The sequence below is a fragment of the Hyperolius riggenbachi genome, chromosome 8, assembly GCF_040937935.1.
Source record: "Hyperolius riggenbachi isolate aHypRig1 chromosome 8, aHypRig1.pri, whole genome shotgun sequence".
Lineage (NCBI taxonomy): Eukaryota > Metazoa > Chordata > Amphibia > Anura > Hyperoliidae > Hyperolius > Hyperolius riggenbachi.
Window position 1 is genome coordinate 121,025,453 of NC_090653.1, and position 27,493 is coordinate 121,052,945.

Below are 27,493 nucleotides of genomic sequence, written 5' to 3' on the forward strand. Positions count from 1 at the left end.
GTACCTACATATGTACCATGCGAACACACCAGCAAGCTGTGTGTGCTAAGATCCCTAATAGGGGAAGAAGGAGAGCACTAGATGAAATCCTAGCCACAAGGATCAAAAAAACACAAAATCCAGGCTCCTCACGTCACACTAGGACATTTAAACACTTGCAGATGTAATAGGGAGGTGCTGGAAGGGGTGTGGCAAACAAAACAGCAAAGTCAAAATTAACTTCCGCACACTCATGCAAATCCTCATGCGAATCCATTTACAAAAATCATGCAGCAATCAATGCTGTCCCTACAGCTAAGTTAAAAGCTGGGATCTTCGTTACAAGAATAAAGTCCCTTGCATAGTCACATACACCACGTAGAGATAGCCCAGTGTCGTATGTGTCCTAACTCTGACCCTGTAACGTGCATAGCATGAACATGCATGCATTCAGCACATCAAAACCTATCTAAGGAATAGGAGCACATATCCTTACCGTCCTCCTTGCTACAGGAGCTGCTAGTACCTACATATGTACCATGCAAACACACCGGCAAGCTGTGTGTGCTAAGATCACTAATAGGGGAAGTGACCCAAAGAAGGTGTGGTGCCAAAACACATAGTGATGTCAGACGGCTCGCCGTGATGAGACTCAGCCGCCGCCGGGTATCCCATCAGATCGTTCCATGATCGCAGACGGCCCCTGTTAGCCCTGGCCAGGCTCAGGAGCTAGAGAGGACTCGCTTGCGGCCTCCTACACGTGCTTTACTTGCACGGACATTGTAAATGCAACTCTTATTGCGTGTTTTGAAAATTAAAAAGAAGTTTAACGCACCATTGGAGCACTCTCTTCTCCCTTTGTGTCCTCTACATACAGTAAACAGCTTGCAGACTCCTCCTGGATTCTGAAACACTGGTTCCTGGTAGTAAGACTATCCATGCCATGGGAAGGGAGTGGGCAGACCTGGCTGCAATCTCTGCTACATCTCCTCCTATTGACTGATAGTATTTCCATTGGTTGTTGGGAGGTGTTGCTTCACACTCAGCCCCTGAGTCACACCAACCTATCAAAAGGAAGAAAAGGGCACCTACATTTCTACAGTGAAAGCAGTGATATGTCAGATTCATCAAAGAGGAATTGCATTACCTTTGATTATCATGTTGCTAGAAAATAATTGAGAAATGCAGACAGTTACGTGCAACAAGGCAATTGATCCTATCAAAATGGTAATCTGACTATATACCTAACTTTATTCAACTGAAAAAAAAAACTGACCAAACATGACCAATTATAATTTGCAAATTGAATCATGCATTAAAAGAAGAATGACTCTCTTCTCTCAGGGTAATACTCAACTTAAAGATCACCCGAGGTGAAAATAAACTGATGAAATAAACAATTGTATCCATCTTCCTTGACCTAAAAATGACTTTTTAAGATATTCCATAATCTTATTTTATGTTTAAATCTACTTTTTTATGTTTTAATTTTTTTTGCTTAATGACACATTCAATGAAGTATGCCAGAGCTAAATCCTATGAACAATTGACCCTTTTTATCTTTTTCCTGCTCTTAGAAGCCATTTTCTGCTAGGAAAGTGTTTTATAGTTGGAATTTCTTATTAGTGAGGGTCGCTTCCTGTCAGGACTGAGTCAGCCACTTACATACCTGATATTTAACTCTTTCAGGCAGAGAAAGAAAAAAAGAAACACAGCATAGTTATTTGTGTGCTAAGCACTGTACGTACATGTCTATCTCATCATGTCACATGTCACCTCGGGTATCCTTTAAGATTGACTGGAATTACATTGATAAGTCACTCTCCAACATCCCTCCCTCCTCACTGATAACCACAAGCCCTACCTCCCCAATTTTTTTTCTCCCATTAATTTGGTAAACTTGTTAATTATTCCCAATGTAAGCCTCAAGGATCAGAGCAGGCTGAAAACAGTGGCTTATATAATTTATAATAAAGCTGTCTGTAGAGCTTGTTCACTAACTTTGAGCGGAATACAGAAACGCCAAAATAGAATGAAATAATTAATAACCGTTTAAAAATGGGGGTAATTACAGTTATTATTTTATTCTATTTTGTTACCTATGTATTCTTCTAAAAATTGTGATCCACCTTGGTGGATGGGTGGAAACTGCTCTTTTTCCCTATTCCTATGGAGAGTGACTTCTTAACCTGAACGGGGACAGGTTCATTTTCCCCATATGCATCTGCAGTGGTTGTTATTACTGGTTGGTAACACTTTTGATTTTTTTTCATGTTAAATTTTTTAATTTTAAGAAGAATTATTGAAACAAAAAAAAAACAATCTTCACCCAAACCATTTTTTATTTTCAATGCGTATATACAAAGAACATTGCCTGAACTGGGGCTTTAAGGTGGGGGCACACTTGTCTTTTAGTTTCCTGCACGTCTTTTTCTGGGTGTGTTTTCTGCACACCATGTGTATTTGTGGGAAGAAATACACGTGTGTTTTTTGAAAGCAGCTAATTTAACTGTTAGAGAAAACTGAAGAAATGTGCAGAATTATCTTGCAGTATGTCAGGTTTTTTTTTCTGCGAGTGAAAAATGCATTAAGTGTGAACTAGCCCATTGATTAACATGAGTTCTCAGTTTTTCTGTTCAGAAAATGCGCACAAAAACAGTCAAGTGTGTTCCCTGCCTAAATGATTATTTTACTTACAAAGATTGAGAGAGTGAGAGAGATATTCCCTAAACCTTCCCTTCTGGAATATTGACAGTCACCCAATCTACAACAAGTGATTGTCAGGACAGAAGTTCTTTGAATAGGCCAGAGCATAATGGAACATCTCCCTGCCAGCAGAGAAGGTGTGAACTACTCTACAAACAAAAGTGCAGTTATCCATCTACCCCTAGAGTCCTGTGTAAATGTCAGTAGCCTTTCTCACCAATGTGCTTCCAGAACCAAAGCAGTCTAGTCCCCCTAGTGTACAATGTCACTTGCTATCTCTGTGGCCACACACTATACAATAAAATGATCCGATTTTGCCTCAATTCGATAAAAATTATAATTTCTGCAGAAAAATCAAACCTTTTTTGAGTGTAAATTAATCACTTAAGCCCAACTGGATGAACATTCTCGTCCAGTTGTGCTGCGCGTGCTCCCGCCAGTGGGATTATAGACCCCATTCATTGATCGAAGGCCCCCCCCCCACCCCCTCCTCAGAAAAAACTACAGCCTCTTAACTGAGGCTTCTGTTTTTCTGATTCACAAAAAGTTTCCTGTCCTCCTAATGCATCCTGGAAAGCTGATTGTACGCTTCCAAGACTTTTTGACTGTGGCCATCTTGTGGCCAAATAGTAAAACTACACCCACATCTATTTTTTATTAAACAAATGCATTATTTTACATTTAAAATTAGCTGTTTACCGCCCATACCACAAATTACCCAAATCAAATTTTTAATAAAAAAACAAAAAACAAATTACAATTATAAAAACAAACAAATAAATAGTTACCTAAGGGTCTGAAGTTTTTAAATAAGCATGTCAAAGGAGTATATTAATATCATTTTTTAAATTATGGGCTTGTAAATAGTGAAAGACGCAAATTGAAAAAATGCACCTTTATTTCCAAATAAAATATTGGCATCGTACATTCTGATAGGGACATAATTTAAATGGTGTAGTAAGCGGGACAAATGGGCAAATAAAATACATGAGTTTTAATTACGGTAGCATGTATTAATTTCAAACTATAATGGACAAAAACTAAGAAATAATTATTTTTTTTTCCATTTATTTCTTAATATTCCTGTTAAAATTGATTTAGAATAAAATAATTCTTAGCAAAATGTATCACCCAAAGAAAGCCTAATTGGTGTCAGAAAAAACAAGATATAGACCAATTCATTGTGATGAGTAGTGATAAAGTTATTGGCAAATAAATGGGAGGTGAACGTTGCTCAGACGCAAAAAATAAACAACCCTTCGGTCTTAAGTGGTTAAAGGGACACTTAAGCCAGGAATAAAAAATCAGTTTAGCTTTACAGGGGCTTGTACCAGCCCCCTCCAGCTGTCCCGTGCCCTCGCAGTCACTCATGGAGCCTCCGGTTGCTTGCCACCAGCTAATTTTGTTTTCGCTGACAAGCCCGACAGGCCTGGTCACAAGTATTTTTCATCGCATTCCTGTCTGCAATAGCGTCCTGTGCAGGATGCTATTGAGGACGGGAACATGAAAAAGGATACACGTGGCCAGGCCTGTGCATGCACTGAAAGCCCACAGACTCCCTGTCAGGGCCTGTCAGCAAAAACAAAACTAGCTGGCGGCGGGGGACCGGAGGCTCCGTGAGTGTCTGTGAGGGCATGGGTCGGCTGAAGGGGGCTGGTAGAAGCCCCAGGCAAGTAAAACTGATTTTTTTATTCCTGACTTAAGTGTGCTTTTAAGATCGCAATTCCCATTTTTTTTTCTCCATCTTCTGATAATTTTTTTTGCAATATTGTATTGTGTGTGATAGATTGACAATTGCCTACTGTAGAGAATTAAGACTTTTTTTCAGAGTTTTCAATCATTTTTTTCTCATAATTGGGGTGGTACATTGGTAAGATTTTTCAAATGTTTCAATCAATCAGAAAAAAAATTGAAAATTGAAATTGTTAATCTTGAATTGGAAAGAAATGTAAAAAAAATTGTATGGCGTGTGGCCACCTTAAGCAAATCAAATACCGGTAATTAAGCTGGTAAGGGTTTCCTTATGTTCCAGTGTACGGTTGTCCTTTATTGTATAATATTTCATAATTGACTGATTAAATGCGGAATACACTATACATTCCATTTCAAGTTTTTATTTGTTTATCCGCCCCCAGGTTTTAACATTAGAGAGAAGGATCAGAGCTGACTCAGTGACAGTTCCCTAGCTATTACCATCTAAGGCAATTTCATTTATCATCTGTGTTTATCTTCAAGAAAAAGATTGTTTTAAAATAATCAACTTTGTTTTCAACTTTAGCATTTTGCAGCACATCATGCTCTATGAAAGCAAGCGTCCACTGAGTCTCATACGCAACCCGTGCTAAATATACATTCACATATTAAATATGGAAACTCTGTATATGGCCTAATGATGATGTATGTGTAAATGCGTGGCCCTGGTTATATGGCACAGGTTGCACTGATGATCCATTAATCATGAACTGATGCTCAGTGGGAACTACTGGAGTTTGTAATGGAATCCCTAGAATTCTATATTTACTGTAAAGTACTATTGGAATACATTAGAATTTTTTATGCGTGACGGCATGCAGGAGTCAAGAAGACTTTCAATAATTATCCAGACTGGAGCCCAGCAGCTGAGAAAAGCATCTTTCATGTTTCTTATGATTATCATAACATGAACCTGTAACAAATCTTGGCAGAAAAACTGAGCATATGATGAAAAAAAAATACACAATCAGATGCCACCATTAGTGAAAACTGCCAGTCAAACAATCTGTAGTTCTAGATATATACAGTAGGCTGTTGAATTAATATGCAGAATACAACCTTTTCCTGTAAAGATTAAACGTGACATCACCCCGTCCTCTTCTCTGGCCTCTTCATTGGTGTTATAATGTGATGGAAGACTTTATTAACCCTTAGGCAGGTTCAAGGGCTCAACTAACCTCACCTTGCCTACTTTACCTTAGGCCTTTTATTTTACTTAACGTGGGATAAAACTCTGACATAATATTCAAAAAAAGTGTTTTCTACTTGTTATCACCCATACAGTTATCAAACAGACTTTACTTTTGTGCACAAGTAATATTGTCTGTTTACAAATTACAAGTTCCCAAAGTACAGTTTATCTGCTCTGAAAGCTTCTATTGCATTTTATTTTATGTCTGCTGTATTTATGTATTAAAATATATCTAGTGATCACTTCTCAGCTGCACAAATACTAAAAGCAGAGGGAGCTCAGTTTTAGCACTTTTTTATGTTTACTAAATGTATCTGACAAAGAAATGTAAACAAAAAATAATATCATTTCTTCGGATGCGGCCAGAAGCTGCCCACTGAAGCAAGGAGCTTTCCACTGGAGCAAGGAGCTTTCCACTGAAGAACAGAGTGCTGTGTTTAACTGTTTGAATGCTGTTCTGCTACAATTTTTTTTGTGGTAGTAGATTTTATGCTGTAAATAATATTTTAGAACAATGAGGAAATGCTGAGTTTCATACCACTTTAAGTCCTGTACCGACACTAAATGAAAGTCGTCAGTGTACAAAGAACAAAATGTACAGAAAGTCCCAACCTCCTGATTGATCCATTAGGCCAAACAAGGGCATTGTTTTCTCCACTCATTTCTCAAGATGTCACTCCCACACCACTCCATTGGCCCTCCATCCCCCCTCACAGAGCAACAGAAAATGTTGCTAGCCTACAGGCTAATGAGGCATCTATACAACCTCAGCTCTTCAATGGGCCCCAGGTCCCGAACCCCAATGGGTGACATGCATCTACCATGTGTACCGACTTTTGGATTTCACCGCTGGTTATGTATTGTGTTATCTTATATTCACAGTCTACTGGCCATGAACTGGGATTACTACTCAGCACTGCTGTATCTAAGCTGACCACACATTGTAAATCTAGTGCATGAAAGAAAACCAAACATTTATAGAGTTCTCAGAGCCTCTAAGGGCAGGTTCACACTAGACAAGAAATCTGTCTGTTTCACAGAACAGATTACAATGGACCAATGGATATGCAAAAAAAGAAAAAGCCGTCCATATGGCAACCTCAAAGTCAAGTATCACAAATAATCTCTCTCAGAAATAACAATGTATAAATCTTTATTGAACAGGGCCATTTACCATAAAAACAATTAAAAATAACAGTCAGCAGGGCACAGAGGCACAAATAATGTAATAAATATAGTAGAATAATGTAATAAATATAGTATAAAAATAATATAGTATAATAATGCTGGGGCACGTAGGGTAGCGCAATACAAAATAAATCAAGAAGTCTATATATGCGGGAATAGGCAAAATAAGACAAAGCATGGGTATAAAGAGTATACAGATGTACACAAAGGCCTCAATTCACGGAGCTTTATCAAGCACTTTATCAAACGTTTGATAATTTACCTCAAGGGTAAAATCTAATTTTGAATTCACTAAGGTGTTATAGATTTATTGAACGTTTTATCGGTAAAACATTCGACAAATATATAACACCTTAGTGAATTCAAAATTAGATTTTACCCATGAGGTAAATTATCAAACGTTTGATAAAGTGTTTGATAAAGCTCCGTGAATTGAGGCCAATGACTGCAAGCAAACCCAACGGCTAACTTGGGACGTCTGTGGTAAACTACTGTTCACCTTCTACCTCGGGGGACTTTTGTGCTTTTTTTTGCGGTACGAAAGGGCTTGCTTACAGTCTTTGTATACATCTGTATACTCTTTATACCCATACTGGTGTTTGTCTTTTTTTGCCTATTCCCACATATATAGCCATCTTGATTTATATTGTATTGTGCTACCCTACGTGCCCTAGCATTATTATGTGATTTATACTATATTTATTACATTATTTGTGCCTCTTTGCCCTGCTAACTGTTATTTTTAATTGTTTTTTATGGGACACTTCCCTGTTCAATAAAGATTTATACATTGCTATTTTTGAGAGAGATTATTTGTGATACTTGACTTTGAGGTTGCCATATGGATGGCTTTTTCTTTTTTTGCATATCCATTGTGTGACATATCCTAGGCGATGATACTAATTTTGTGGCTCATTTGTTGTGTTCATACAATGGACCAGTGGACATTTAGATGGATCTAATGTTACATACATAATAAATTCAGAGACATGTTGACATGCCATTCCATCCGGTGTCTGTACTGTACGTTGCAGTAACAAAACACAAACTCACAGCCAATCATAAAGAAGTTGGACATCTCAAAATAACAATGCCGTTATGTCTTGTCCAATGCAAGGGACATGCCTATAAACGGATGCTCCATGTGATGTTCCAAGGATGGTGACAGCATAGGAGATGGCATTATCCTTGGTGCTGAACACACTTGTGTGAACTTAAAGATGGCCACAAACACTACTATTTTTTTCTATTTGATTCGACCATTCCAATCCAATTTTTCAGGTGATCTGAAGTTTTGAAGAAATTGTTCAATTCATCACACACATTTGTTCAAGTGTTTGAAATTCGAGCTATAACTAATAATTTACTATCCGTTCAGCAAACCTCACTATATTTCCGTTTAACCCATGCAAGGGTTGCACTTTTTGTACCACCTCGTGACAGCCAACTTTTAGAAGCCCCTGGCCAGATCTTCTAGATCTAGACCACATATGATATCTCCTTTGTCAAGCCATAAATTGTACTTTTTAGTTTGGCAATAGACGCACATTAGTCCATTGTAACTTTCGGCGGAATATGTTTTTATGCTAAACCACTAATGTTATGATTTCTGGCTTTGGCTATGGAAGAAGCTTTAATTACTGCCTGCAACTTGAGTGTTCTACTTTTTAACCTGGAAACTTTCTATGGAATAAGCCTAATTTAAAGATTCATTCCTTCTGTGCTTGTTGCATCTACAGATTGGAACGGATTGATCTCCCTCCAGGTGAGCAAGGAGTCTGCAACCTTTGCACGTTGTCTCACTGGGGGAGCGCCTCAAACCTGTATACAAATTACTCACAGTGCAACAACATGAAAGTGAATTGCTCTAATAAGTCATGAAATATATGAGGTTGCAGTAACACAGTTCTGCTACACAGGTTAGCTTTGGAAAGCCATGTGTTAGCAGTCTCACACTCTAGTAGAGCGATCACCCCAGGGCAAGAAGACAAGTGGGACTACAGCCTTATATCTGTTATGCTTATTACAATCTCCACAGGTAGCTCACAACACTTCATACACACACTGCACATTTCATTTCACTCCAAGCATAATGTCTGTTGCAGCAGAACTGCATCCTAAAGATAGAATTTATTTTTCATATTGGTTCCAAGCACCGTGAGAGTCATGTTTTTTAAGGGCACGTCATACTGTAATTAAGCACAAAGCTCATTATTACTCACAGATGTATAATTGAGACAGATGTTATTGTAAGTGGCCAAAGGTACACATCTACAACTTCATTATCGTGTTTTCACTCCAGCTGCTCATAGTCACCTATGCCAAAATGGCTAAATATCAGCTATAAAGAGAACACAGCACATTCCAACTGGGATCTTCCACTGACCTTACATTCTAAATGGCAAAGACATTTATGTTCCGTAATAATTACCACTATGCCTACTAGCTGTTTTTACTACACATATTTTGTAAATGAAAGAGTGTGTATTACGTTTTTAGCATGTGTGTTGTACTTATGTGTTTATTGTGTTTACCTGTATTTTTTTTGTTTTTTTTATTGAAGTAAACCTGAGACGGGGGGACAAGAGTTTTTTTTACTTACCTGGGGTTTCTTCCAGCCCCCTGTAGTTTGTCAGCTCTCTTAGCATCCCCCTGATCCAAATCAATGTGCTGCTTCAGCCAAATGAAAGTCTGCGACCCAGGGGCTACTACACATGCGCTATTCCGGGCCATGCTCCTTCTTGATTGCATTCCCAGTGCCGGGAGCATTCCGCACCTGCACAGTTAGTTAAAGCTTGTAACAGCACAGGCGCAGAATGCTTCCAGACACAGAAGCACAATCATGGAGGTACATGGCCAGGACCACGCATGTGCAATAGTCCATAACTGAGTCAAGTTTCAGACTGTACCAGGGCTGACAGCAGCAGGATGGAAGGGGCTGAATGAACACAGAGGGACCTGCCATACTACAAAGGGCTGGAAGAAGCCCCAGGTGGGTATAGCTAAAAAGACATGTAGGAGGCACCCAGAATTTATCTTAACTTAAAATCATATATTAAGGAAGTAATTATATCTTACCTCCATCAATGAACAAATCACACAGGTAGAAATATAGTTAATGATGCACAACAAAGACAACGGGTTTCACAGGTACTGGCCTGCTTCCTTAGTTCAATAAAAAGTCAGCAGCAGTTGCGAGTGGGGGCACCCACAAAAAAAAAAGAAAAAGGGTCAGTACCTTGTACACTACGTGTCCAAATACCTAAGGAGAGCTACCAACCAGCACCTGCCTAGCGGATCTGGGATACTGAACAGGAACATTTAATTTCCTGTAGGCTTTGTCGGTGGTTGCAGGAGTGCAAGTCACCCTTATGAGTATATTTTACTACTGTATTTATCATCTACTTCATCTAACCATACTGCTCCTGGTCTCTCTCATTCCAGAATCTCGGAGGTCATATTCACAACCATCAGGAACTATCCCATACTCCCAGGTGGTTATATTAAGAACAGTATAAACAAATGTTACTTTTAGTTTTTTTCAATTTTTACTGCTGAAGTTTTGCAAGTTGCCTCTTAAGGACCAGTGCCAACCTTTCCCTATTGTGTCCTGGGATTACTGTGATTGGTTCACAGTAATCACAAGGTCGGGAGCCAATGAAATTGATTCCTGACCTGGATGTCACTGTAACAGCAGAGCAGGCAGGTGCAGTGATGAAACAGCAGCCAAAATGGCGAGGAAGGAGTGAATGCGCGGCAGTGAATAATTAGAATCTATGTCCTGTCAGAGCCGCACAGCCATCAGCAGGACGTAGATTCCAGCTACGTCGGTCTGGAAAAGGTTAATGGTTCCTATAATTATGTATTTATATTTATTAAGTCAGAACTTGATGTGCATTGTAATGAGTGAAATTAGTATAAGGCCCCATTCACACTTGCGTTTTGGCATGCAAACAGACCGGATCCGGATCGGATCAGCACCTGATCCGGATCGGAACCGTACGGTTACGATCTGGATCCGATCCGGATCCGGTCCGTTTGCATCAGGAATGTATCAGGCTGCCATCCGGATCCGTGTGGTAAAAACAGCGAAATTACTAATAAAATTGTTGGGGTCAGCAGAAGGTGCACCTGGTGCACCTGTAGAATCAGGTCCTCCGCTGTTTAGGCCTCACCTCCTCCTCCAACATACTGCCAAACAGCTCCAGCACGTTAGTCACTGCTGCTTCACTGCTGCCCATGTGTCCCCATCCGTAATGGCCGCTAGAATACACATAGGAAGTGGGGTAGAACGTCAGGTGTTTGTATCCTGTGTGTTCTGCGCTTTCCGGTCCCCATAGGTTTCCATTTCCGGATGGTGCAGTCAAGCTCTGGTCCGGCTGCGTGGGCCGGATGATCCGGACCCGAAAAATAGCGCATGTTGGAAAAGTGTCCGGAGTCTGGATCCGATCCGGCTCCGTTCTGTACGGAACGTACGCTTGTGAACGTCCGCATAGACTCTGCATTGCTATGCGGAACGTACGTTCCGTTTGCACAGTATACGGTCCGGATCCGATCAGGCGGATACGGACAGGGAACGCTAATGTGAACCAGGCCCTAGGTATCTTGTAGTTGGCACTGAATTTTGCATAATTACCTGCCTATGACAAGATGTCTTTCTTAAAACAGAGGGCCATTGCAAGTCATCTCTTCTAGTGCACACACATAAAACAAGTCCTTTCTAACTGGCTGAGTAAAAATCCAAAAAGAGCCCTTTTCCACTGAGAGTGATTTGCTTCAAATCGCAAAACACTAGCTATTTTGTAATCGCTAGGGTTGCTACTTTAACATAGGAATCGTGAAAAGTATTTTCTACTACTGTGATTCAATTTTCTGTAAATTGCTAAATTTTTGGAGCGATTGTGCTTAATTTTAATAGATAAATGCTAAATCGCAATTGCACAATAAAATTGATAAAGAATAGCAATTTCTTGAGTTTGTGTTTTCCTTTTGCGATTGTTAGTGGAAATGGCCCAAATACTGTTTTATGGCTCACTTGCAGTTTGTAAATCATTAGTTCTGTATGCATGCCTGGAATACTGGTAATTATTTCCAACTGAAAGAGAACCACAATCAAAAACAAATGAGGTTTTAGGTAGGCAACAAAGTAAGTCATATTGTAAATATGAAGTGTTTTAACCATGCAAGACTGGGATACTTATGAAAATATCATGGCTTGATTGACAGATAAGGCAGCGTGATGCATGCTTCCCCATTCAAAGGACTGCTTTATTAGGCACAGTATATGCAATTATTACAACGGCTTGCCATGATCAATTTGGAAATGATTACGGATATTCATTTATAAATCAATATTGACAATTAGTATAACAATTTCAAAATCCATCATGTGTTAAAATACCAAACACAACACATACTGTATATATGATTATGGGAAAAATTACCCAAGATAGATGGCACTTTTGAATTGTTCAAACATATTTAATATCCACGTTAAAATATAAATATAACTGCTGACACATATAAAATAAGGCAGGTGGAGTACACAAGTGCAAGCCCAACTCAACTGTCATCTAAGTTTTCAAAATAAATATATACATTATATATATATATATATATATATATATACACACAAATATATATGTATATATATATATATACTGTATATATATATATATATATATATATATATATATATATATATATATATATATATATATATATATATATACTGTATTATAATACAGATATATTACATAAATATATATCACTTAAAGCTGATTTATTGCAAGTACCTTTTAGCCCCTTATACTTTCCTAGTGGTTTGGGTCACCCCGAGCTGCTTGGTAACTCTCAAATATATGTGAATAATACAAAACTCTTAGTATTTATATTGTGATTCACTTTAGGCTACTTTCCCACCAAGACGATGCGTTTTAGGGGACGTTATGGCCGCATAATGTGCCCCTAACGCAACGCATGGTGGTGTTGAAGTTGGATGTCAGATTGAGCTGCGTTATGCGCCTCTCAAAGCAGCCGCTTCAGGTTAGTGATAGGAAGACCGGATCTTTTTAAGGGTTCGGATCATTTGATTCGGATCATTGAAAAGATATGGATCTTTGAACCAAATCATTTGAATCATTTTACTAGGGAAGCAGACTGGGTGAAATGATTAGCAGGACAGGACTTTCCCTGCACTGTACATCCTGTATGTTCCTGTTTCTTCCAGACAGACATCCATTGTGAACCAAATCGTTCATTGTGATGATCCGGATGATTCGACTCACAAAAAAGATCCGGATCAAATGAACGATTCGTTCATGATCCGGACAACACTACAGTCCCACCACGATTCTCCACAGTGCAGTGAATACTATTTAGCCATGTGGCTGGCTGAGGAGGAGGAGGGGAGACCTCCTCCTTCAACATTACTGAGCATGTGCAAACAGTCTAACGTGGCTTAGCCCAGTATAACGTACAGCATGCAGCACTTTGTTTAAACGTGCTGCGTTACTATGTAATGCAACGTGTGCACTGTGAACAAGCACATTGATTTTACAGTGCTGTGAGTTTGGCTGCATTACTGGCTGCTGTAACGTGGGACTTTAACGTCCCACTGTGAAACCAGCCTTAGTGTCTCTTTAAAACCACATTTTGTTTTTTCATGTGATTCTCATATACATAATTCAATGGGGGATGAAGTCTGACTTATTTATTTTCAAAGAGCCTTTTTATGTATTTTGTACTACATCCTGATTTTTTTTTATTTAAAGAGACACTGAAGCGAAAAAAAATATGATATAATGAATTGGTTGTGTACTATGAATAATTACTAGAAGATTAGCAGCAAAGAAAATATTCTCATATTTTTATTTTCAGGTATATAGTGTGTTTTCTAACATTGCATCATTCTCTAATATGTGCAGATTACACAACACTCTGAATTCAAAATGATTCTTTCAGAGCAGTCTGTGAACTAATGACCTCTCCTCTGGCAGAGAAAAAGAAAACTGTTCACTTACAGTTGAGATAATAAAAGTCAGAAGACAGCCCTCTCCACGACTTACTTTGAAAGTCGTAGGGATTAATGGCTTTTTTGCATAGAGATAACAACTGGAGTTTCTTAACTCTTCCTGTACTGGAAACAATTACACTGATGTATCTGATCTTAATGTTTTATTTATTAGCTGTGCTACACATACAAATCATAATATCATAATTTTTTTTCGCTTCAGTGTCTCTTTAACTTAGCACTGTCCTGAAATAATACATTATACGCTTTCTTTGTGGACACAAATTAGAAGTGATTACCTGCCAATTCCTTTTGTTTAAAAAGGCAATGCTAAATTTGATAATTTGGCAGTATTTTCAATTCCACTTTGGCCATAACAGAAAATCTAAGTGCAGCTCCAAAACTGATCTGGGTACTTTGGGATTTTATATATCCCAAAAACTCACCTTATGACCTGTTAGCATTTTGATGTAAAAAGCATAAGGAAATTATAGTAAAAAATAGTCTAATACGTCCATTGGACACCTGATCATTTCATATTTCATTATAGCTCTTTGTGTGTGTATGTCTGTTTTTTCTTTTCTTTTTTTTTTTATTGCAGCGTTAGGTTGGATAATCACTTAAAGACAGATGGCATTTTGTCTTAGTTCCAGAACACAGAAGCGATTCTAGTAGATGTGCTGGTTTAATAAAAAACTGTGCGTTAAGGACAAGGTAAAGACAGAAGCATCTGTCAGTTTCTGCATGCCAGATTTCAGGCGCGGACAAACTAATGTTTCTACAAAAAAAAAAAAGTAAGTTAAGACTATTACCAATATGTGTCAAAAAGATTGTATGTGATAGCTTTGCCAGAGCAGATGTCCCATAGTTCCTGTTTGAATTTTGCAACTGGTGTGTGAGTTTTTGGATGAGAGACCTGTTTTGCACAGCTTGCAAGAAGTATGTTCATTACAGAATTGTTATTTTCCTGGAAACAATGAGATGGAAAATGTGGAGCTAATTTGATTTTCTGCCTCCCAGGCTGTCACTCTTATTTAGTTATATTGAGGAAAGTTTGCAATGTGGTTTGATACCATTTTATAGACCGTGATGCTAAAAGTGGCATCCGTGGTGCTTAAACTGCATTTCCATCTCGGCACATTATGGAGGGTTGGCTGTGTATACTGAGTATACTACTAACCAAAATAAAACCAAACAATAAATGTGCATGACTGTTTTGTGAATTGTCAAGCTTTATTTAAATTTAAATTTCAACTGGTGCTGCACAAGTTTTATGGAAATTTCATATGGTTAAAAATTAGATTACCATTTGAATCTGTTGCCAGATAAAAAATTACAAAATTCACAGTGAGCTCAAAATGCAATCTTGGCAATGGGAGTGGTCAATAAGATGCAAATAATTCAGAGTTGATGGAAAGGTTATGGTCATTTTATGCTAATTAAAGCAGCTTGAAAATGGAACAATCGGATGCATGATCTACTACTTTTAATTGGTCTATCTTTAAGTGCATACATTTACATTATCTAAGCATAAAGAATAGTGGATCTGTTATAAACTGCCCTAGTAGGTTGTAACAAGAGGAATAAAATAGTCATCCAGCAATTTCTGTTGGGTGCACACACCTGCACAAGAGGATTGCAAACTTTTAAACGGTTTACGGGATTGCTGAGGTTCTCAGCAACCCAGTCTACAATCCCAAATAACTGTGGTACTTTACACTAGTGATGGTCAATGAGATGCAAACAAATTTGAGGTGATGCAAATTGTTATTCAAATGTATCCAGCTTGAAAATGAACCAATCAAATTTCACCTCAGTAGGATTTGATTGGTTCATTTTCAAGCTGCATAAATTGACATACAAAAATTGCATAACTTTGCATCAACTCGAAATTATTTGCACCTCATTGACCATCCCAATTTTACACTAATATGAAGATGTGTAAAGGCCAAAGCCACCCTTTAGCCCATCCTCCACAATAATGTAGGCAAGGTACTTACAGTATATCGTTTCAAAAACTCATATACCTTGCTTGGCTCCCATTAATCTTTATGGCCACATAATTGGCTCTGGGCTGTATTGCCCTCCCCACTGGCAGGGACTGCAGCTCAAGCTGGTGAAACTACTCCGGGTACCCATTCATTCAATTACAGACTATGAAGGGGGTGTCATTTAAAATAACGCCAGCAAAGGTCATGTGACCTCAGATATCAAGATCCAGGAAAGGTATATGTGATTTATTTTCCTCTTAACATATACTTTTCCTATACTGTTGAAGGGATGCACTGTTTTTTTTTATCTTAACCAGTGGAATTGGTTTCTACAACCTAGCAGCAACACAAATGCTGTTCTAGTTTTGTACAAAAATATACAAAGCCAGGAAGTCCTACATGTGCATATGAAAAACTATATTGGTACAAAAGAGTTAATGTGTCAATCAGCTCGGTAAACTCCATTAAAACCACTTAAAAACACATAAGAAACAGGAGAGAGCGCTCCTCCATAAAGTATTTCCACCGGTCACCACGAGGAATAGCTCGCAACTTATATTCCATGTTCTAGTTTTGTGTAGTGACAAATTTGGTTTTTATCCCTAAAAAAATCTCCCTGATATGCTGATGTTATATAAATCATTTTCAAAACATCTGGTTAGGAGCCTGAGGCATAACTACAAATCATGGTGGCCCACAGAAAAGCTTTGATGCCCCCCCATCCATGTTTACACCCTTTCCCTTGCCTACTACTGGTGACCCTCCCAGCCTGGGGAGTCGGGACCATATTGCAAGGGTCACTAAAAAAGTGTGGAAATCATAAACTCCACACCCATAACAAGTGTAGTCACAAAAACTCCTGCTCTGAAGGATGGGACCCTATACTGGAGGGAGTGAAGTAGTAGTTGGGGCCCCAGGGCAGCTTTGGGTTCCCCTGCAGTTGCAAGGGCTGCTCCTCTGTTTTTATGCCCCTGTTAGGAGCAGCTTCATCAAATATTTCCAGAACTCTACACTGTGATTTCTCAGACATCTCTTTTTGTGTTTTGCCCATTCTGATGTAAGAAATGAATGTACAGCTCTGTGGAGGGGCAGTGGAGGAATGAGCAGGGTACCTTTCATGGCACCAAAGTCACAAAACACATACTATTCAATGACAGACTTCCAGCAATTTGCAGCTGCAACACTTTCTCTGTAGGGAGTGATAACTGCCAAGGGATCATCCAACTTCAAACTGGTATCAGTAGAAAGATTTCTAGCTGATCGTTACCCTCTAAAATCATTTATAGGAGAAAATCACTGAGAAAAAGCACTTTAGCAATGGCTTATTTCTTAAGTGACATTGGGCTAACGCAGGACACTAAAGTAGTGGTAGGTTGGTGAAATCCAACACAATCAGATTTTTTTCTGAAAAGTGTTAGCCTCATAACCTTTTCCACAGACTGGGAGTGATTACCAACGTCAGGGTCCAGTTGTAAATGGTTCTTTTATGTCTGTAGGTAGCATTAAGCTATATACACATGGGCAACAACTGTTGCCTATAGGTATTGGAACTCAATCATTTGGGTGGGAGTCTTAGCTGCAGCTGAGTGACACATTTTCTTGCTATGAGAAGGAGATGAGAGACAATGGTGTGGGCACAGTGGAGTGGCTTCCGGCAGGTGGAGTAAGGTGGGGAGCAATGTGCTTGGTCATTGCTATCACTTAAGGATCTGTTAAGCCGGATCTTTAAAGTGAACCTAAAGTCCCCCCAAAAAAACGAGATGAACTCACCTGGGGCTTCCCTCAGCCCCCAGCAGACGATCGGTGCCCTCGCAGCTCCGCTCCGATGCCTCTGGACCCGCCGGCGAGCACTTCCGGTTTGGCCGTCACCGGCCGACAGGCATGGGAACGCGAGTGATTGTTCGCGTTCCCAGCCTGTATATCGCCCCCTATGCTGCTATTGCGGCCAGGAGGTCGCAATAGCAGCATAGGGGGCGATATACAGGCTGGGAACGCGAACAATCACTCGCGTTCCCATGCCTGTCGGCCGGTGACGGCCAAACCGGAAGTGCTCGCCGGCGGGTCCAGAGGCATCGGAGCGGAGCTGCGAGGGCACCGATCGTCTGCTGGGGGCTGAGGGAAGCCCCAGGTGAGTTCATCTCGTTTTTTTGGGGGGACTTTAGGTTCACTTTAAGCAACCTTGGGCAACATCCATACACAGCCTTCTCAGGCACAATAATCCCAAATGACTGCCTTTGCCGAGTTCAGTCTAGCATATCGTGTCCTTACCTCTCCCCCTAGATTGTAAGCCTGTGGGCAGGGTCCTCCTCCTTTTGTGTCCTACCTGATCATGCACCTCCATTACTGTGAACCTATGCTATGCATCTGAGTGAACCTAACTTGCCTAATCTCCATGCTCCCCTCCAGTGACTGACTAAGCATTACCTTGTACTCCTACTGTGCTGCCTGATCTGGTCTTTCTTGTATTCATGCATTGTCATTTTGCTGTATGTCACCCCTAAATATTGACCGTAACCTAAACGAATGTTCAGCACTGCGTAATTTGTTGGTGCTTTATAAATACAATAAATAAATAAATAGCATATAAAAATAGCTTTAGAATCGCTATCAGATTTCTGTTGCTCTCCAAATGCCCATTGGAGAGATTTCCTCATTTTCTGTTGTGTTACTGGCAAACAAAAATTGGTGGGTATATATTCACAGTTGACACAGACAGCATTAAAAATCTGACCAACATTCCCACTATTCCCAACTGAAGCTCGCCATACACTCACAGATTTTCACCCAATGTTCCAAAATGATTCTTTTCTGAATAGAATCAATTCAGAAGGAATTGATGCCTACCACATGCTTTCAATCAATTTTCAATAGATTCCAGCAGCGCATCTATTGAAAATTGATTGAACTGCAGCAATGCACTGTACAATGCAGTGCAAAGTTATGGGCCATCGATCTGCCAATGTTCTCTCCTTGCTCCTGATCAATCAAAATTTTACATCCTGTCCGATTGATAATTTATATTGTTTTTTTGTTCAAAAACCAAAAAATTTATCAGTTGACATGTTGGGGAAACTATTCCCAGCAGATGAATTAAATCTGCAGGGAACCGAATGGGAAATTTGATGAGTGTATGGGCAGCTTTAAAGAGGAACTTAAAGAGACTCTGAAGTCTCTGAAAATTCAGCTTTTTATTGCAAAAACCTGTTCAACATTGTTGCCCTAACTAAAATGCTGCATCCCCGTGGCTGAAATCTAACTAAATCTCCCCAAACCCCCCTCGCAAAATCCATGACTTTCTTGGTCGTGGATTTTGCTGCCCCGGGAGGCAGAGCTTTCAGCTGCAGCTCTGCCTCCATGCGCGTGTATCAGCACGTATCTCCACCTCTCCCCGCCCCTCTCAGTGAAGGAAGATTGAGAGGGGAGGCGGAGGCGGTGATCCGCGCTGATAGACGCGTGTAGAGGCAGAGCTGCAGCTGAAAGCTCTGCCTCTCATGGAAGCGCTCCCCGCAGTGTGCCCCGGGGAGTTTGGGGGGATTTAGTTAGATTTCAGCCACGGGGATGTGGCGTTTTAGTTAGGGCATTAATGTTCAACAGGTTTTTGCAATAAAAAGCTGAATTTTCTGAGACTTCAGAGTCTCTTTAAGCGAAAAGGGGGAAATCAACAAATTGCAAAGTGAGAAGTTAAAAAAAAATAGAAGAGAGATCAAGAAATGATTGATATTCGCCATGTAATTTGTTCATATTGCTTGATCCACAATAAAGTCTGCATGCCATGCCATAATCTTTACTACTGGCAGACAAGAAAAAACTAGACAGCACCAACAGCCATTATTTATAATCACACCCACTAACTTTGCTAAAAGGTTGTTTTTTTTAATAGATATACATATGCAATGGTTGCCTGGCAGTTGGAAATAGCTGTCATTTCCTACAGGGCAACCAGGTTCACAGACAGGAAACTGTTAGAACCTAGGTCCTAACATCACACTATGGGAGATGTTTCACTACAATATCAGCCATACAAACCCCTCTGATGATCTATTCGTGAAAAGGAAAAGATTTCTCATGGGAAAGGGGGTATCAGCTACTGATAGGGATGACGTTCAATCCTTAATTACAGTTCTTCTTTAAAACAAAATGAAAAAAAAAATAGATTTGGGCATTTTTATGTATTTTCTGAGGTGTGGCTTTATAATTGTGCACATAAAGCCTGTTTGCTACTGCCTGCAGTACCACATGGTAATTATTTGTAATCTAGGCTGACCAACTCTAAAAAAATGATAATTTGGAGTGTTTAACTTTTTTTCTTTCCGGAAAGCCTGACTGTGGCAGTATGCATGATAACAAACAGCTGAATCCCACTTGGGAGAAGAGCTTGTTGTGTGATTGGAAAGAGCATTCTAATTTATTTCACTGGATTATAAAATGCAAGACAGGGAACGCTGCAACATTTGGCCAAGGAAAAAATTGCAGTCTCAACACAATAAAGAACAGCAGATAATAAGGGAACTTATCTTTGTCACCAGACAACAGCCACTGTGGCTGATTATCAAATAGGATTAATCTCTTCTTTAAAGGAGCAGTTCAACTGCACTTAGGAGCATTCCTATTTGGCCCATTTAAATGCAATTATTCCCAGTTAAGTGGTAATTCAAGGCAGTTCATTCAGCTAACAACTGAATGTTAGCATATGCAATGCTTTATGATTATTATGTTGCATTATGGAAATGGTAAGGTTTATTCAGCGCACCCTTTTCATCTGTTATTTAATAAAACAGGAAAGAGGTATAAATTTGTGCTTAACAATAATAGCTAGACTTTTACCATCATTATCATGCACAGCAGATCAAGGCTATTCACTGATTGGGTGCTGTGGTTCAAATGCTAAAAGGTATTTATAGAACATTCATTAGAACAATGTTTACTGAATGTTATCCTCAAATACCGCATGTATGTTTAAAGTTCTATTAGACAATTACAAATAAAATAACCAGCGAGTTAGTACGTTTGAAAGGATGGTAATTGAAGGTTTAACTCCACACTCAACCACAATAACAGTGATGTGTAGCTGCTGCCTCCTTCCTTTCAAAATAATTACACTTGTTTAATCTTACTGTGTCAGTGATTTATTTTTAATAATCAATAAAATATTTCCCCATAAACAGCCTTGCAAGTTAGGCCCATTTTTCATTGCTGAAGGCAGTGAATGCTTTGCCTGTCAGTTGGTCTGGTGCACCTGGCAGCGGAGCAGTTGAAAAGGGTGCATGACACATCCTGTTGAAAAGGGGGGGTCTGCTAAAATAGTGGGTGCCAGGGCCATCCATAGTTTGTATGGGGAGTGGCCTCATTGTCCGCTATTTCAGCAGGTACGCTTTTCATCAGTACCCTGGCGAGTCATGGTAGGGTAGGCATGGGAGGACTTAAGGTTAGTTGCCCACCAGGGGTTAAGTTTCGTTGCCCACCTGAGGAGGTTAAGGTTAGGCACCCATGGAGGGGTTAAGGTTAGGCACCACCAGTGAGACTAGGGAGAGGTTAGGTCATAGTTAAATATTGGCAAATATTACCAGTATTTAATATAGGAATAAAGTTATAGAATATCTGTAAATTCACCAATATTCCACTACCGGCCATTTCCTTCACCCTTTTCAACAACTATCTTTATCAAATGTATATACTGCTGGGCCCTGGGACTGGCTCGCTACAGGTAGATGGGGGGCAACCATCTCTTCAAGGCACCTGCAGCCACACTCAGAGGCAGCATGAGGCAGTTTCTTGGTGCCAGGTAAAGGCCAACAGCAGAAATTGGCTGACTAAATGCAAAAATATAGAAATGACACTCTTGTTTGAAGGCAGAGCTATATCTGAGATATTCAAAACTTAGCTTTCAATAAATATTGGTATACCTTGACATTACATATATATAAAATGACAATTAACACTACATATGCAAATTAGAGCGAAGAGGAGAACACCTGGATTATATCTGATATATAGAGATGACATTTCCGTAATCAGGTTGGTGCTCTCCTTTATCTAAACTTGATACATAAAATGCATCTTACATGTTTCAGTTTGAAAGTGCTGCTTCACCAGGGGTGTGAGATATAAAGTGCTACAGTGACAAGTGCAAGCATACAATCACAATAAATATAATGTAACGCTGAATGACTGAGACCTAGTTGTCTGGTCCAGCCAGGTAAATACACAAATGCTGACACATGTGGCGTTGCAAACCCTGTCATTCAGAGGGCACTTGGCTGCCAGTAAATAAGAGGTGGAACTGCCCAACATGTACGTAGTTCAGCCTTCCATGTCAAAGAGATCAAATACTAGGTTCACATTCCCTGTAAAAACAGGATTGTAATGGAGGGGAGATGTCGCATCATGCATAAAGCAGGCCATGCACCACATACAGTGAAACACACAGCCAATGAAAAGTATGCTTTACTACTACTGTTAATGCACACATTATGCAGTACCACACTGCATGCCTCACACTATGATGATGTATTCCACAACTAAGGCGCCGATGTGAGCATACCATTACAGTATAATTGCTTCACATTAGCAATGCAATTATATTGTCCGCCACAATCCAATACAATGCCCCAATGTAAATGTAGCCTTAGGCCCCATTTACACTTAATCAGTTGGTATACGTTAGTACGCGTTAGTGCACATTGGTATGCGTTTTTTCCATAGCAGTGCATTGGGAAGAATATTTCAGTTAAAACGCGTTAAGTGTGAAAGGTGCCATAGGAAAACATGGGCATTACTTTGAAAATCAGTTTTCTTTCTGTTTTAACTGAGAGAAACTGATTAAGTGTAAAAAGGCCTACCGTATATACTCGCATTTAAGCCGACCCGCATATAAGCCGACCCCCCAACTTTTCCCTGAAAAAACAGGGAAAAATGATTGACCCCCATATAAGCCGGGGGTAGGAAATGCTGGATTGGTGCAGCCCCCCAGTGTGTCCCAGTATAGCTAGTATAGTGCCCAGTATAGGTAGGTAGTGTCCAGTATAGCTAGTAAAGTGCCCAGTATTGCCAGTATAGTGCCCAGTATAGCCAGTATAGCGCCCAGTATGGGTAGGTAGTGCCTCAGTTTAGCTAGTATAGTGCCCAGTTTAGCTAGTATAGTGCCCCAGTATGGCTAGTAAAGTGCCCAGTTTAGTTAGTATAGTGCCAAGTTTAGCCAGTATAGTGCCCAGTTTAGCTAGTATAGTGCCCAGTTTAGCCAGTATAGTGCCCAGTTTAGCCAGTATAGTGCCCAGTTTAGCTAGTATAGTGCCCAGTTTAGCTAGTATAGTGCCCAGTTTAGCTAGTAAAGTGCCCAGTTTAGCTAGTAAAGTGCCCAGTTTAGCCAGTATAGTGCCCAGTTTAGCTAGTAAAGTGCCCAGTTTAGCCAGTATAGTGCCCAGTTTAGCTAGTATAGTGCCCAGTTTAGCCAGTATAGTGCCCAGTTTAGCCAGTATAGTGCCCAGTTTAGCCAGTATAGTGCCCAGTTTAGCTAGTATAGTGCCCAGTTTAGCTAGTATAGTGCCCAGTTTAGCCAGTATAGTGCCCAGTTTAGCCAGTATAGTGCCCAGTTTAGTGCCCAGCATAGGTAGGTAGTGCTCCGCCCCCCCGCTGCTGCTATTACCTGTTTAGGAAGCGGCCGCTTCCTAATCCGCGTTCCTCTTCTTAAGTTTCTTCTCAGAGTATCACAGCAGCGCGCCCGGCGCTGCTGCTGTGACGATGTAGAGTGCAGGAAAGAGCGCGGCTCCCTATAGCGGCGATCTGTATCGCCGTTGCCAAGGGAACCGCTCTTTCCTGCCCCCTGCATCGTCACAGCAGCAGCGCCGGGCGCGCTGCTGTGATACTCTGAGAAGACACTTAAGAAGAGGAACGCGGATTAGAAGCGGCCGCTGCCTAAACAGGTATTAGCAGCGGCAGCCGCGGGGGGAGCGGGGAGGGGGGAGCGGGGCGCGGACCACCCACCCACCCACCCACCCACCACTAGACCACCAGGGAAGACTCGCATACAAGCCGACCCCCCAACTTTTGACCCCCATTTTGGGGGTCAAAAATTCGGCTTGTATGCGAGTATATACGGTAAGTTTCCTCCCAGAAGAATGTACCCTGCCTACTTCTTTGCTCATTTGAGTCTGTATTCTGACAAGTCACAGTGTGCATCCAGTAGTGCCATGTGTTATAGCCATAATTTGAACTTGAGCTGAGATTATAGTGGACCTATTTCAATATGACTAGTAAAGTACAGGCATGTACAGATATGATAAGTGATAAAATTACTTTCTTGACCAACACCACTACAAATCAATGTCACAACTTGTATTTTCCACACACCAACCAACTAAACGAGCAACTCATTTAAAAACTGTGCACGAACAGGGCCGGTTTAAGACTTTTTGCTGCCTGAGGAAAACCTGTGAGGATGCACACAACCCCCCAATTTGGAATCATCACACAGCACCAGACAATCTACTCTGCTTCCTTTAATGTTCTCTGTCAGCAAGGGAGCATATGCAGCAACTTGAGACATGACATGTTGCAGATAGACACAATAACACACTGACTGGCTGGCTGGCAAGTCTGTGACAAAGAAACTGCTCACCCTCAGCCAGTCGGCCAGCCTCCATTCAGTCAGGACAGCAGTTCCCCCTCTCCCTTCTGCTGTGCAAGTCAAATGAAACACCGCTGCTCTCCTGCCTCCCCCCTCCTCACTTACTGTTAGACTCCTCATACAGCACATCAAGCTGCCTTTCCCCAATGATGACCTCTTCACTTCGCACCCTCTCCTCTCGCTTCTCCTCTTACTCTGACTGTATGCTGTAAGTGTAAACGCACAGTACAAACATGTTGCCCCTGTAATCCCTGTGCCTGATGCAAGCGTTTCACCTTGCTTCATGAGAGACCTGTTATAAACTGTTCTTATCACCTTGCTTCGACACCAGTAACTTCTTACAGTTACGTCTCACAGACTGTGAGATCACTTGACTCTCCACACAGCAAGCAGGAGATAGACTTTCTCAGGCTTCTTCAATGTTTACGTTATTTATTCAAGTAACAGAAATACAGATAGATACAGTTTATCATCTCCTGGCAAAGCAGACTTCCATGTTGCGTTACAGCTGCGTGAGTACCTTCCTGCTGAAGATACCCAGGTCTTCTTGTATCTACTCTATGTTACATCTAGACTACCTATGTACAGCATACATTATATCAGATTACAGAAAGGAAGAACATACTTAGAGGTCCCAGTCAGCCTTGCGAGCTATTGCGAAAGTAAAGAGCAGAATGCGCTCCCATAGCTCCCTCAGCCTTTAATACTGACTAGGAAAGAGTTAAATATGACATCATCTTCGCCACCCCCTAGATCAGACTATTGGTGGACCCACTCGTGGTGTCATCATACACACCTACTTGATTAATAATCAATGAGGCTTCTGACCTATATGCAGGAATGTGGATATTTACATAACACGGATGATGTTTATTGTTCTAGTGGCGGTACATGCGCAGGTCAGGGAGACCTGCGGCCTTGTACTAGAACAGCTTCTTGGTATGTTCGAGTTCTGCTGACAGAACTGCAGATTTTCTCTCTCAGAGAAAATCCCCTTAAAGGGCCGATCTGCACTCCAAGCCTTTTTGACTAACTCAGTCCAAATAACTGAGGCCTACTTAAATTATAACAATCCCCCCTAAAAAGGCTTGATCCGCAGATCCCCACTTCTGAACCTAGCCGTACCTGGTTTCTTTCCTTTATGTTTCACTTTTCGATGTTCGTGCTCACACAACTTCTCTGCTCTAGGCGGTTACCCCTGGAAGAGAGAGAGCAAGACCTCTTGGTCTTCCTGTAACCAGGCTCTCTGGGGAGGCCCTACTTCTAAGTCCCTCTATACCACATGCTCAGCATTTGCGTCACTTGCGTATCACTCACAAACTTGCATGACCACAGAAAAGTGAAACTCGTTTGTTTGTTACTCAATGGAGTAGTGCCAGGTGCCTTCTAAAAGAGCGCCTTTATACAATCAACTCCATCACCGGTACTACTAAACCTATACCCGTAACCCTGTATATCCCTTAATTTGAAAATATCGGTTCATGAGATTGTTTATGAGGCACCAATCTCTGGACCAGGTTAATTTGTTTTACGTAATTTTAACACGCAACCTCACCTGGATAATGATGCCTAACGTTGTCATCCCCATCCAGACGACCAGTGGGTGTAGAAAGAACTTTGGAACTGCAGAGGCCCAGTCCGAGTGTCCCTGGAACATCACCGGAACCTTTGTCCACCAAGTCAGACTGGCACTCACCTGCTCATTTTTGTGTTCTACCTCGTTAAGATCACCTGTATCATGGTGAAATCTTACCTCTAACTTAGTGTACTGTTTGTTTAACCTTTGTTAAACCTTTGTAACAAAATGTGGTCGTCTTGGATCAAACCCTGTTCCCCTTTGTCCCATGTCATGTTCTCTTTCAGGACGGGAACTACCCGTGAAACTTTGCACTTTAGAGTTCTCTTAACAATTTGAGAAACAATGTCATCCGACCTGGATGACTGGATCCATATGGGATCTCCGCTCCCACAATATGTTCCCCTTGGAAAATCCCCCTTATCGGAACAATTATGAGAATATACCTTGAATGTATCATTAGACCTTATGTTAAAAAACCAAACCTTTCCTTCAGCCACCGGAACTATCGGTTGGGCTTCAGGGTGGATCTTTTGAATGGTAGCCTCGCATTCTGAATTATTGAGCCTGCAGGCTTCTTCACTAAATTTGACTTGCCCCGGCCAACGCAGGTACTTCTGCAAGAATTGCCCGCATGAGGACAACTCTACTTGTTTCACCTCCCCGTCTAGCACCAAAAAAGGTTGACCTCTCAGGTCCTGGTGTAAGACATGGGTTGAGGTGGGAACTAAGGAAGTGGCGGTGCCTAAAGGAATGTTGCACCGTTTCCATTTGTTCACCCAAACATCTCGAAGCTGCCATGCAAAAGATCCTTCTCCAGAAAAATTAATATACCTCCCCTTGTTCAATCTCAGTTGCACAGGATCTTTTTGCCTCTCCCTGACAAAATATGCCTCCAACTGTCCTGATTGGACCTCTTTCCCCCTTATGTCCTGAGGCACAATATGTACCTGAGGTCGGGAAGACTGTACTCTCTGCAATCTTTCAATTAAGAGTACCTCTTCACTTACCCAACTAGCATGAGGATAAGTGGCTGCATATGGACTGTGTAATATCGTCCCCTGTGGTGACCCGTGTGGTGTGAATGGGGTTCCCTGTGTTGGCTTTCCCTCCCCCGGGACCGCTCTCCCCACCCTCTTTGTCACCTGGAAATGTGGCTTGATCTCGATTTTTACTTCTTATTTCGAGAACCACCCACCCTCGGCCTTCCAGCCTTTACGTGTGTATAGTTGGTTCAGAGGCGCTCTCTGTTGGTAGTTCCAGAGTGTGATGTTGTCCCCCGCGTCTCTCCGGCAGGAGAATTGACGCCTCCTGCTTGTTCCTCTCCAATCTGGAACCATCTCACTCTGCATAACCAAGACAAGGTACCCCTGAATCACACACTCCACCTTTTGCATGTACCCATTGTACTGCAATGTACCTTTTAACAAACCTTTGGATCGGTGCGTCGATTCTGGGAGTGTGGTACCCAATA

At 40.9% G+C, this 27,493-nt stretch overlaps 1 long non-coding RNA gene across 1 annotated transcript in view; it reads right to left on the minus strand.

Annotated features, from left to right (window-relative positions):
* LOC137528303 (uncharacterized) overlaps positions 1-27,493 on the minus strand; it is a 42,910-nt gene that overhangs the window by 2,182 nt on the left and 13,235 nt on the right. The window contains exon 3 of the long non-coding RNA XR_011023355.1: positions 815-1,043. This is a non-coding gene — a long non-coding RNA (uncharacterized lncRNA). The remainder of the gene's footprint in view (positions 1-814; positions 1,044-27,493) is intronic.